This window comes from Chanodichthys erythropterus, chromosome 6 (assembly GCF_024489055.1).
Source record: "Chanodichthys erythropterus isolate Z2021 chromosome 6, ASM2448905v1, whole genome shotgun sequence".
Lineage (NCBI taxonomy): Eukaryota > Metazoa > Chordata > Actinopteri > Cypriniformes > Xenocyprididae > Chanodichthys > Chanodichthys erythropterus.
Window position 1 is genome coordinate 31,140,578 of NC_090226.1, and position 12,608 is coordinate 31,153,185.

Consider the following 12,608-nt stretch of genomic DNA (forward strand, 5'->3'; position numbering starts at 1 on the left):
CCAACTTTAAACCTAACCACTTCTCAACAATATATATACAGTGGGTACAGAAAGTATTCAGACCCCCTTCAATTTTTCACTCTTTGTTATATTGCAGCCAAGTTCATTTTTTTCCTTATTAATGTACACACAGCACCCCAAAAACACAGACTTGTTGACATTTTTGCAGATTTATTAAAAAAGAAAAACTGAAATATCACATGGTCCTAAGTATTCAGACCCTTTGCTGTGACACTCATATATTTAACTCAGGTGTTGTCCATTTCTTCTGATCATCTTTGAGATGGTTCTAAACCTTCATTTGAGTCCAGCTGTGTTTGATTATACTGATTGGACTTGATTAGGAAAACCACACACCTGTCTATATACAGTAAGACCTTACAGCTCACAGTGCATGTCAGAGCAAATGAGAATCATGAGGTCAAAGGAACTGCCTGAAGAGCTCAGAGACAGAATTGTGGCAAGGCACAGATCTGGCCAAGGTTACAAAAAAAAATTCTGCTGCACTTAAGGTTCTTAAGAACACAGTGGCCTCCATAATCCTTAAATGAAAGACATTTGGGACGACCAGAACCCTTCCTAGAGCTAGCCATCCGGTCAAACTGAGCTATCGGGGGAGAAGAGTCTTGGTGAGAGAGGTAAAAAAGAGAACCCAAAGATCACTGTGGCTGAGCTCCAGAGATGCAGTCGGGAGATGGGAGAAAGTTGTAGAAAGTCAACCATCACTGCAGCCCTCCACCAGTCGGGGGTTTATGGCAGAGTGGCCCGACGGAAACCTCTCCTCAGTGCAAGACACATGAAAGGCTGCATGGAGTTTGCTAAAAAACATCTGAAGGACTCCAAGATGGTGAGAAATAAGATTCTCTGGTCTGATGAGACCAAGATAGAACTTTTGGGCCTTAATTCTAAGCGGTATGTGTGGAGAAAACCATGCACTGCTCATCACCTGTCCAATACAGTCCCAACAGTGAAGCATGGTGGTGGCAGCATCATGCTGTGGGGGTGTTTTTCAGCTGCAGGGACAGGACGACTGGTTGCAATCGAGGGAAAGATGAATGCGGCCAAGTACAGGAATATCCTGGACGAAAACCTTCTCCGGAGTGCTCAGGACCTCAGACTGGGCCGTAGGTTTACCTTCCAACAAGACAATGACCCTAAGCACACAGCTAAAATAATGAAGGAGTGGCTTCACAACAACTCTGTGACTGTTCTTGAATGGCCCAGCCAGAGCCCTGACTTAAACCCAATTGAGCATCTCTGGAGAGACCTAAAAATGGCTGTCCATCAACGTTTACCATCCAACCTGACAGAATTGGGAGAGGATCTGCAAGGAGGAATGGCAGAGGATCCCCAAATCCATGTGTGAAAACCTTGTTGCATCTTTCCCAAAAAGACTCATGGCTGTATTAGATCAAAAGGGTGCTTCTACTAAATACTGAGCAAAGGGTCTGAATACTTAAAACCATGTGATATTTCAGTTTTTCTTTTTTAATAAATCTGCAAAAATGTCAACAATTCTGTGTTTTTCTGTCAATATGGGGTGCTGTGTGTACATTAATGAGGAAAAAAAATGAACTTAAATGAGTTTAACAAATGGCTGCAATATAACAAAGAGTGAAAAATTTAAGGGGGTATGAATACTTTCCGTACCCACTGTATATAAAAAATGGCTAAAATAATGTTTAGCCACAGCTGCGGCACAGCAAACTAAATTAAAATTTAATTATTAAATAATGATTTTTAAATGATGACAAATACCTAATAAATAAATAAATAAATTGAATAAGAACCAGAAATCACACAGAACAGAATGAAACTGATATAATGTCAAATGTGTCTTTGATGGCACTGAACATACTTAACTGATTAAACAAATTAAATAAAATCAATGTTCTGTGACACTAAAAGGATTTACAAACATCTGTATGTTTCTAAAGTTGTTCATACATAAAATGCGTACATTTCAGATTCTGTAAATATGTTAATGTGGCAAGCAGGGCCGAGAGGCCGGTGGCACGAGTGTTAATGAGCGTCACCTGAGTGCCACACCGGTCTCGAGTTCCAAAAGGAGGAGTGATGACAGTGGAAAACAAGAAAAGACCAGGCCTGGGACTCTTTGTTATTGTTATGTTTTAATTTATATGCAGTCGTCGTCCGTGAGGGGCTGCCACTTTACTTTCGTGTCAACGGCAGTGATGTCTGACACTCATTGAAGTATATGCGCGAGACATCACTGCCGTTGTCAGAGCGCGATCAGACATCACTAAAGGAGTCCTGAACGGAGTTGGACATGGTGTATTAGAGGTAAAAAATTATATAAATACTGTTCAGTTTCTCGCACAAACCGATCGTTTCGTGTCTTAGGACATTAATGTGTCGTCACGAGCCGCAAGGTTTCATTTGGATTTGTCTAAGCAAGGTTTATTCACTCTTATAGATGAAGTTCCCATCAACCGCCATTATTTGAATGACAGACGGCAACGGTTGCAGTTAAAAATCATCATTTGTGATCGACTGAAGAAAAAATGTCACCTACATCTTGGATGCACTGGGGGTAAGCAGATAAACATCAAATTTTAATTTTTGGGTGAACTATCCCTTTAAGTACAATGAACTTTCATTGAAACAAACTCATTTTATTTAAAGCTGCTGTCCGTAACTTTTTTTGTGCTCAAAATTTACAAACATTATATAATGAGAAAGTACAACATGAATCCATTTTCCAAACCGTGTTTTTGTCTTACCCTGAATCATTATGGTAAACTTATAATAAGTGTCTATATTTGGACTATTTCAGATCAGACTGGTAGGACCCGCCGCAGAGTATCACAGTAACTGTGTGACTTGCCATAGACATACACGGAGAAAAGTATCTCCAGCTACAATGTTCTACTGCAAGACACGTGCAGTTCTGTTTATTAACCACTAGAGGGCCAAAAATCGCAGACTGCAGCTTTAATTAATTTCACTGTTTGGTTTTACAACTCAAATAACATTTTTGTATGAAAAATTATGAAAATGATGTATGAAAAGTGCTTTGACAAAACTGCAAGTATATTACTGAAAATAATTTTCGTTCGTTTTTACAAATGGAGGGACAAGTCAGAATTATATTCTGTAGTTACTGACATGCTGTTCATAGAGTTTAACTTTGTTTGAACCCGTAACATTCCTTTAAAGGGCATTATGGGAAATTATGGGTCAACATGCCATGGTTACATTTTGTTCTTTGGACTGCTAACTGATTAAAACACTTCTTGTTTTTGTTAATTATAAGTGACTAATGAAAAGTGCAGTTATTAGGGCATATCCATAGGGTGATCTCCTGACTGCAGCAAGCTGTTAGCTCAATTTCATCATTTTAGGCAGGCCTGATATCAGAAGGCTTAATTGGAAATGAGACACTAAATATCAAATCGGCTTAAAAGTGATGGCTATTATTTCACGTTGATCTGGGTGGGTGATATTAGACTTGGTTACGTCATTAGGACTGGCCTTTATGAAGGAACACAAATGTTTGCTTTGTTCCGGGACCGGATAACATTAGTGTGCAGAACTGAAATCAGAGAACACACTGGCCTTGTTTTGCTGTTCCATAATTCAGACACACACACACACTCAAAATCCGTGCACACAGGGAGTCGTACTTATTTCATATACTATGAACAATTACTTTTGACATTTTGACATACGTTCCATTAAATAGACACAGCACCAGACATGGGATATAATAATTTGAATGCCAAGAACAAATCAAAGCTATCAGAGTTCAGCATACTGGAGTGTGTATACCGTGTCATTTCGAGATAAGTTTAAGGTAATGTTTCCCCCTTTTGATTGATACAACTAAATCTTCATTTAAAGAAACTGTTACAGGTGAATTAGCTAACTGAATTTTCCAAACCACTTCCCAGCTGATTGTGTAATTTTGCTTAATATCTTCACACACTTAGAGAAGGACTGGTTGAATCCTTCAAAGCCACCACTCCTACTCAACAGCCATCTTAATTTCCTCTTTCGCACTTCTTCTCAAACTTTTAACATTGTGACCCCGGGAAACATTTGCAAACTATAACAATAAAATGAACTTGTAATGAGCAAAATAATTGCACTTCAAACACGGTATGGCTGGCGGAGTTGCGCGCCCAAGACGGGCCTAATTTATAGATTACATGGCTCATGAATGCCCAAGTTCAAAACACAGAGAAATTGGTTGTGAAGTGGGGGAAAAAGGCCGCCTTCACGAACGTGTCTCCAGCATTCTTTAAACTTGTGTAATGGATATGCTGCGGGCATTGGGGCGAATTTACCATGCAAAGAATCTCCATTCTGCACGCAGCCACTTCAAAGGAAGGGGAACCGTGTTTCAGCCAGCCAGTGGGGAAGAAGGAAGGGGGAAAAAGAAGCTCGGCAACGTGCGTTCGTCTCCCGGAGTGACAGAAATTGGCGGGGGGCGTTTAAAGAAGAAGAGATCGAGCTGATCTGGGACAAAGTCTTTTTCAGTCAACACGGCACTGTTCCTCAATCTTCAAAAAAAGGAGAGAAATAACAGCCAAGGGAATGACAGAGAGAGTTAAAAAGAAAGAAAGAACAAAAAAAATGAGCGAGGAGGGCATTAAAACCTCTTTATTTTTTTTCACATTTCCTGTGTGAGAGATGTGATGCAGGAAAACGGTGCCATGTTGTATTTTCATTTCCAGATCCCCTGAATATACATGCATACATGGTGAAAGAAATCAAAAGTTATCCCTTTAAAATAGGTTAAAAGGCAAATACAGTTGAAGTAATGACCCTGTGACTCTTAAATTAATTAAATTGCTGGCTAACAACATGTTTTCACTGTTAAACGGTAGGTGGGTGCTATTACACATTCGGATCAAAACACAGGTGAAGAAGAAGCAGAAACAAGTGAAAGAAGCAATGCTTATGCAGATGTAAAATAACTTGATCATCAAACATTAAATAGCATATAAATTAAAACTGCCTAACGATAACGAATGAAATGTTGACCCCAGGAAGAGGTTTAGGACTGTGAAGCTTTGGGGGTGTTGATGGATGTGATTTACTTTTTTTTACTTTTTTTTTGTAAAGAAACGTCCAAGGGTTAAACAATGAATGAAGCATGAATAATTTTTCTTTGTTTTGTTTATTTTTTTAAAGCAGTGTTTCTGTTCTTTCTTTTGAAATATTGTATTAAGGCAGGAATACACCAAGCCGACAGTTGGCCGCCGGGCAGTTTTTGTTCGTCGGCCGAACAAAGTTTTCTCAATGTGTTCGTTTGACTTATTATTTGCAACTCAACTCGTAAACACCGACTCTGTACTACCGCCTATGTCAAGCTTGACCTTTTCAATGTAATTGTGTATTATGTGACAGGATGCGAGTGTGGTAATATGGGCTGGTGTGGCTACAGTGCCAGGGCTAAATTTTTGTCCCAGTCCCAGCTGAAGTTGGTCCTCGTCGTTTTTTTCAGCCGATTCGACATGTTGAATTGGTGTCGGAGCTTGTCGGTCCGTCTGGCCATCTGATCATTCTGATTGGCTGTTCAGCTACTGCCACCTGCTGGTACGGAAAGGCATTTTATCTTATGCAGGCGCAGAACGGACGTGCTACTTGGCCGTCGGCTGTTGAGCTCCAGTTTGGTGTGTCAGGGCAACTTTGGACCCAGATGCTGCCAACTTGAGCCAACCCCTCAGTCTGCTTTCGTAGCCACTAGTTCGTCAGCGTCGGCTTTGTGTGTTCCTGCTTTTATATATTGCAATATATTGATATTGTTCAGATATTCATACAAACTATGTACAAAACATTCTTTTGGCCATGAAAGTTTTGTGAAAATGATCAAAAATGCAGGTGCTGGCTGGCAAAAAATTAATTAAAAAAATAAATAAAAAATAAAAAACGCTGGCAGAAAGAGTTAAGATGCATGCACTAATTTTCATCAGTTCCGATTTCAGTTTCTGAAAGTTCTATTTATATAAAGGTGAATCTTACGTCTCCTCCACAGTTAATAAGATGTAAATAAAAAAAAATATGCACATTCGAAAGATGTATATGTAAAGATACACATCACACACTTTTTGAATCTGATCGAGAAAATAGTCAGCTTCCTTTTGATTGGGTTATTTCAGATCCACACACTGAGAAATGTTAAAAAAATAATCCATATGGCTCCAGGGGGTTAATAAAGGCCTTCTGAAGCGAGGCCAAGTAAAAATATCCATATTTAAAACTTTATAAACTATAATAACTAGCTTCCGGCAGACGGGAGTACGCTGCGATTTACGGCAAAAGAGTAACACTGATCACGTAATAGAATTTTTAAAGAGAAATGTCAGAGTATTTTGATATAAGAGAAGAGGAGCTTGAGTTTGTTGACCAGCCCTATTTGTTTGATCTAAGCTTACGATACTCCTACATCCTGCGTCATGTCGGAGGTTACTCTGACTTTTGCCATAAATCCATGCGTACGGACACTTTTTTAAATAATGAATTTTGGTGCATACCAAAAGTAACACAGTTTGAAACAAGAAACATTGGCAAAATGTTTATTTTTGGGTGAACTATCCTTTTATGTGCATTACATACCACAACAATCTTCAATTTTCCCTCACTGTTCCCTTCCTCTTCCACTACCCCCTTCGCTCTTCTCTGTCTTTCGCTCTCTCACTCCCATTTTCAGAGTTTATCTGATCGGCGACTGGCCACTGTTTTCATAAAGCGCTGTTTTAAGGGGTAGCATATGTCAATTAAAAACCACGGTTTAACCTCTGTAATCCACATATACATGCATAAACACACTCTTACACACATACACACACTTGAAGAACTTGTGAAGGAGTTTGGCAACCGGTTCATGGCAGGTTAGTTTAAACATGTCAGATGGCTTCCCCCCTGTCACAGCCGGTTTATAAACAAATCTTTCTCTCTCTCTTTTGCATTCTCTCCCTCCGACACAAGCTACATAAACATACCCCACATACCTACTGAACATTTGAAATGTCAAATTATATGAAAAATTACAGATTAATTACATTGAAAAGAACTTCTATCGATGGGATTTACAACATCAAACTGTTTAATCTCACATTTACATCTATATTTTTTTTTTTTTCGCCACAACAGAATAACTTCCTGATACACACTGACCCATTCCTTCATGCTTGGTTGACTGGACTGTAACTGTATCTCTCTCTGTCTCTCTCTCTCTCTCTCTCTCCACAGCAGCAGCAGCCTACACAAACCATTAGTCTTCCCATCGGTTTCGGCTAATTTGTCTCCGGCTGCTGCGTGATTCCAGCTCCATTGTGTCCAATTAAAATTCCTGCATATGTTTTCCCTCAAAATTAGGTTACTTGTGCAAATTTACACTAATTTACTTACCTCTGCAGCTCAGCATTCAAAAGTGCTGTTTGTTTAACATGCAACTTGAACCTGACTGTTAACCCATATACACACACACAATCACTGGACAACAGTTCACAGATCGGACACCTCATTCTGTTATGGTATGTTTTAAAACCACAGAACAACTTTATCTAACATCCGAGGTTTGATGGTGGCCGATTACTGTGAGATGTGGGTTTTGATTTGGAGTTTTGAGCCTTTACGGTTTTTCATCTAATGTTTGAAGGTCAGAAAAAGAAGTTTGCACACTCAAAGTATATGTAAATCTATAACTCAGCATATGACGTGGGAATTTGAAGAGTTTGTGCTGATAAGTGGGGAATGCTGTGGGCATGTTGCCTGTAGTTCTTGAACTTTTACTTTGCTACCAGGTTAAGTGGCACTAGATATCATCACATGCTTGTTTAGAACAGAGAATGCTTTTGATATCATCTTAATGTCTTCCCATTGAAGTTGCTATCAAGCAAATGATCTCTAAAACAGGGGCGTTTAAGCTTTTTGATGCCACAAACCCCCAAATATGAGGATTCCCTTCTGAGGAACCAAACACGTAGCTATAAAAACATATATCAATATAATATAAAAGATAGAAATGTCATAAATGTGTAAAATAGTATCTGGAAAATATTTAGCTTCTATTAAGTTAACTGTACTTTTCTATCCACCATTAGAATACTTATGTGTAAACCTAAAATAAAACTATGGCTGTCGATTAAATGAAATAATTGTGATTCATGTCATGATTTCCAAAAATGAAATGGTAAAAATTTTGTAAATTTTAAATTTATAACTTAACGTACAGAATATATACAGTACACATACACACACCCGTTCAAAAGTTGTTTTTTTCCTCTTAAGTCTCCTCTGCTCAACAAGGCTTGATCAACAATACATAAATACACAAATACAAAACACAAATATACAGCAAAACTATTTAAATATTGTTACAATTCAAAATAACAGCTTTCTATTTGAATATATTTATATATAAATTTCTTTAAAAAAAAATGTTTACATTGGTTTACATTGTTTATTTTAATTAATTTATTTTATTTTGCTGTCTCTATAGGTTAGTTTGAAAGCCCTGCTCTTACACATACGAAGAAGCTTCTGCTGAGTCACTGGATTTGTAACTGTGTTGAGGTATCAGCTGAGTTCTCTCTCTCACACACAGTCTCTCCACTGATCTGTGAAGAGTGTTAGGGTTCATAACTGGGATGATTTAGAGGCATTTCACAACTGCAGAAATGTGGAAATACAGCACGTACTGTAACAGACAGATTGTCTGCATTCACCCACATGCTGCAAAAAATATCAGTTTGTTTCTGGGTGAGCACTTTCACAGGTTCATATGTAACACTCCATCCAGGTGACACTATGTCAAGTGCTCCCAGCTCAATTACGTCAAAGATAACAAGATAATCAGATAACATAATCAATTAGATAAGATAACAGTGTGCAACATGTGCAAATGTGCACGAATGTGCAACATTATGTGCTGCTGGTTTCACACATTTTCAGTTCTTTATCTCATGCTGCTACTAACACACTGATGTTGAAGCATTTACAAAAATTACCATAAACTCAAAAGGATACAGTATTTTAATACCATAAAAAGGTGAGGTTAGGGAACCTACACCACATTCCAAATTATTATGCAAGTGACATATCAGTAATATTTCAGTACAATAAAAATTGAGATTTTAGTTTTTCTATGAAAATGTTTGTTTGTATCCATGTCTTTTTAGATAACTGGTATCAGTCTCAGACAAAATAATTTGCCAGGTCAATGGAAACCCTACTTAGAGCTTGTTCCACATTATTAAGTCACAGTTCTCATGCAATATGGGGAGAAAGAAAGATCTTTCTGAAAATGAAATGCATGAAATGGTGCAATGTTGTGCAAAAGGCATGAAAACAACTGATATTGTGTGAAAACTTAATGGAGATTATCGAATTATTATGATTTGTGAGTGATTTAGAGCACAGCAGAACTCAGTCAGATAAAGGCTTATTAATGAAAGTTCCTGTCAAAAAAATTAATTGTATTAAAAGGGTAGCTATAAAAAAAAAAAAGCCAATGTTGAGCAGTAAACGGGTTTTTAAAGCTTCTGGTGTCTCTGGAGTCTCAAGAAGCTCTCATGCAGGCTGGCAGTTGTGGGTAAAGTTGCATTTCAGCCACTCCAAACCAAAACTCACAAAGAGAAACATTTACATTGGGTTTAGTGAATGAGGGGTTTATGTGAAGACTCATTTTAAAATAGTTTTATTCACTGACTAATGCCGTACTACAATGGATGGTCTAAATAGATGGATTTGAACTGTGACTTGCTTAATAATGTGGAACAACTTTTAAGTAGGGTTTCCATAGACCTGGCAAATTATTTTGTCTGAGATTGACACCAGTTATCTAAAAAAAACATTTTCTTGGAAAAACAAAAATCTGAATGTTTATTGTACTGAAATCTTACTGATATGTCACTTGTATAATAATTTGGAACGTGGTGTAAACATTATTCATGACAATTAAATGATTATGGAATTAAAAACAATTAGTTAAGAACAATTAATATGTATCAGTACAAAATAAAAATCTGCCAGTTCTGCTTACTTGAACTTTGAATTTCTTAACTTAAAACTGATTGCCTCAAATTTTTTGAGTTTTGCCAACTTATTCAGGTTTACAGTGTAGCTTTAGGAACGTCCCTTCATGTTGTGCATAATACCCCTTAAAAGAGGTTAAAAATACTTTGGGCCAGATTTACTAAACGGGGCAAATTAGCGTGAGAGCGCAATTCCACAAATGCGCTGATGGGAGTGGCAAGTTTTGCGCATGATCTACTGCTAACACGCAAATTAAAGAACACAGACACAGTCAAATCATTTATATAATGACCAACGCAATCTACCAAGAGCAGTGCAAATTAAAGTTGAGTCGCAAATAAGTAGAGCTGATGCTCATCGGGTGTGGGTCGACACAGACGCAACTTGTTACATGTAATATACGGATAACGTCTTCCTCTGGCATTCCAAAGAAATTAATATGAGTGGAAAATATTTTCTCCCCTCTACCACATGCTCTCTGTCCTCTGTGGTGTTTCTTGCTAGCAATAAGAATTGCAGCCATGCCACAGAATGGGTTAAAGGCCCCAATAAAGTTCTTTTATCGTTCTTCAATTAGGGGTAAAACGAAGTTCGAAATGCATGAGCTGCGATATACTGTAATCGAACATCTGACGCCGCCCACACTGCTGAGAGTGACTGTTACATGAATATGTAAATATGTGCTGTACACTTTCTTCTCAGTAACAAAATAAACACAACAAAAATTAGAAAACTGCAAGCATTTTTTTATAGAAAGCATAAGAAAAGCATCTGATCATAACATGGGTATGTTAGCACGAGCTCTGCAAATTAGCACTCACGTCACGTTTATTTATATAGCATATAGAATAGATGTTTATTCAATAGATTGCTTAAAAGCAAGCAGCTTTACAGTATCAAACACAAAAAACAGTTTCAGTGCCTTTTTCATCAGAAAGCACAACTTAATTTCCCTTTCAAGCGAACTCGCGTTGCATCGAGAAATGACGCTGTGGGAACGCAACTCGTGATGTCGTCATGAAGCACATGTGAAATCCGTTTAATGGTGTGACGAGACGTCAGAGGCGGGTGACGTCACGACCAGGAAACTATAAAGCACGCTCAAACAAAGCAACGCTAGCTTCTGTCTTCAGTTGCGCTATATGTGACTCATTTGTCTTATTTGGTGTTGTTTGTGACTCATATATATATATATATATATATGTACAGTACAGTACAAAAGTTTGGAACCACTAAGATTTTTAATGTTTTTAAAAGAAGTTTCGTCTGCTCACCAAGGCTACATTTATTTAATTAAAAATACAGTAAAAACAGTAATATTGTGAAATATTATTACAATTTAAAATAACTGTTTTCTATTTGAATATATTTCACAAAGTAATTTATTCCTGTGATGCAAAGCTGAATTTTCAGCATCATTACTCCAGTCTTCAGTGTCACATGATCCTTCAGAAATCATTGTAATATGCTGATCTGCTGCTCAAGAAACATTTAATCTGTACAATTGTACAAAATATTTGTGTACAATATTTTTTTTCAGGATTATTTGATGAATAGAAAGTTCAAAAGAACAGTGTTTATCTGAAATCTAATCTTTTGTAACATTATAAATGTCTTTACTGCCACTTTTGATTGATTTAATGCATCCTTGATGAATAAAAGTATTCATTTCTTTAATTTCTTTTCAGAAAAATAAAAATAAAAATTCTTACTGACCCCAAACTTTTGAACGGTAGTGTATAATGCTACAGAAGCTTTGTATTTCAGATAAATGCTGTTCTTTTGAACTTTCTATTCATCAAGGAATCCTGAAAAAAAAAGTACACAACTGTTTTCTACATTGAAAATAATCATAAATGTTTATTGAGCAGCAAATCAGCATATTAGAGTGATTTCTGAAGGATCATGTGACACTGAAGACTGGAGTAACGATGCTGAAAATTCAGCTTTGCATCACAGGAATAAATTACTTTGTCAAATATATTTAAATAGTAAACAGTTTTTTTAAATTGTAATAATATTTCACAATATTACTGTTTTTTACTGTATTTTTAATTAAATAAATGTAGCCTTAGTGAGCAGATGAAACTTCTTTTAAAAACATTAAAAATCTTAGTGGTTCCAAACTTTTGGACTGTACTGTATGTATATATATATATATATATATATATATATATATATATATATATATATATATATATATATATTTCTGAAATGGCGGACAAGCAGTTTAGATCGTGTGTGCATCTCTGCCCACGTTATATCACGAGTGGAGACACACATAATCTTTGTGTAGCTTGTTTGGGAGTGAAGCATGCATAATCAGTACTCGAGGGTGCTGGCTATGAGCATTGTGAGATGCTCCTGCCTAGCACTCTTCGAGGAGGGCGCTCAGGCTTGCGTTCCCCAAGGTTCGGGTCCCACTGCTGCCGAGGCACAGCGTCGATCTAGATTTTGGAGATCGCAAATGGATCGCAAATGGATCTATCAGAGGGGTTTGAGACAGGCCCAGCTTTATCTCAGCCCTCACCTGATAGATCCAGTGCTTTTTCTCAGTGTTTGGAAGCACGCACTTCGGTTCTTTCCACACTGGATCAAGC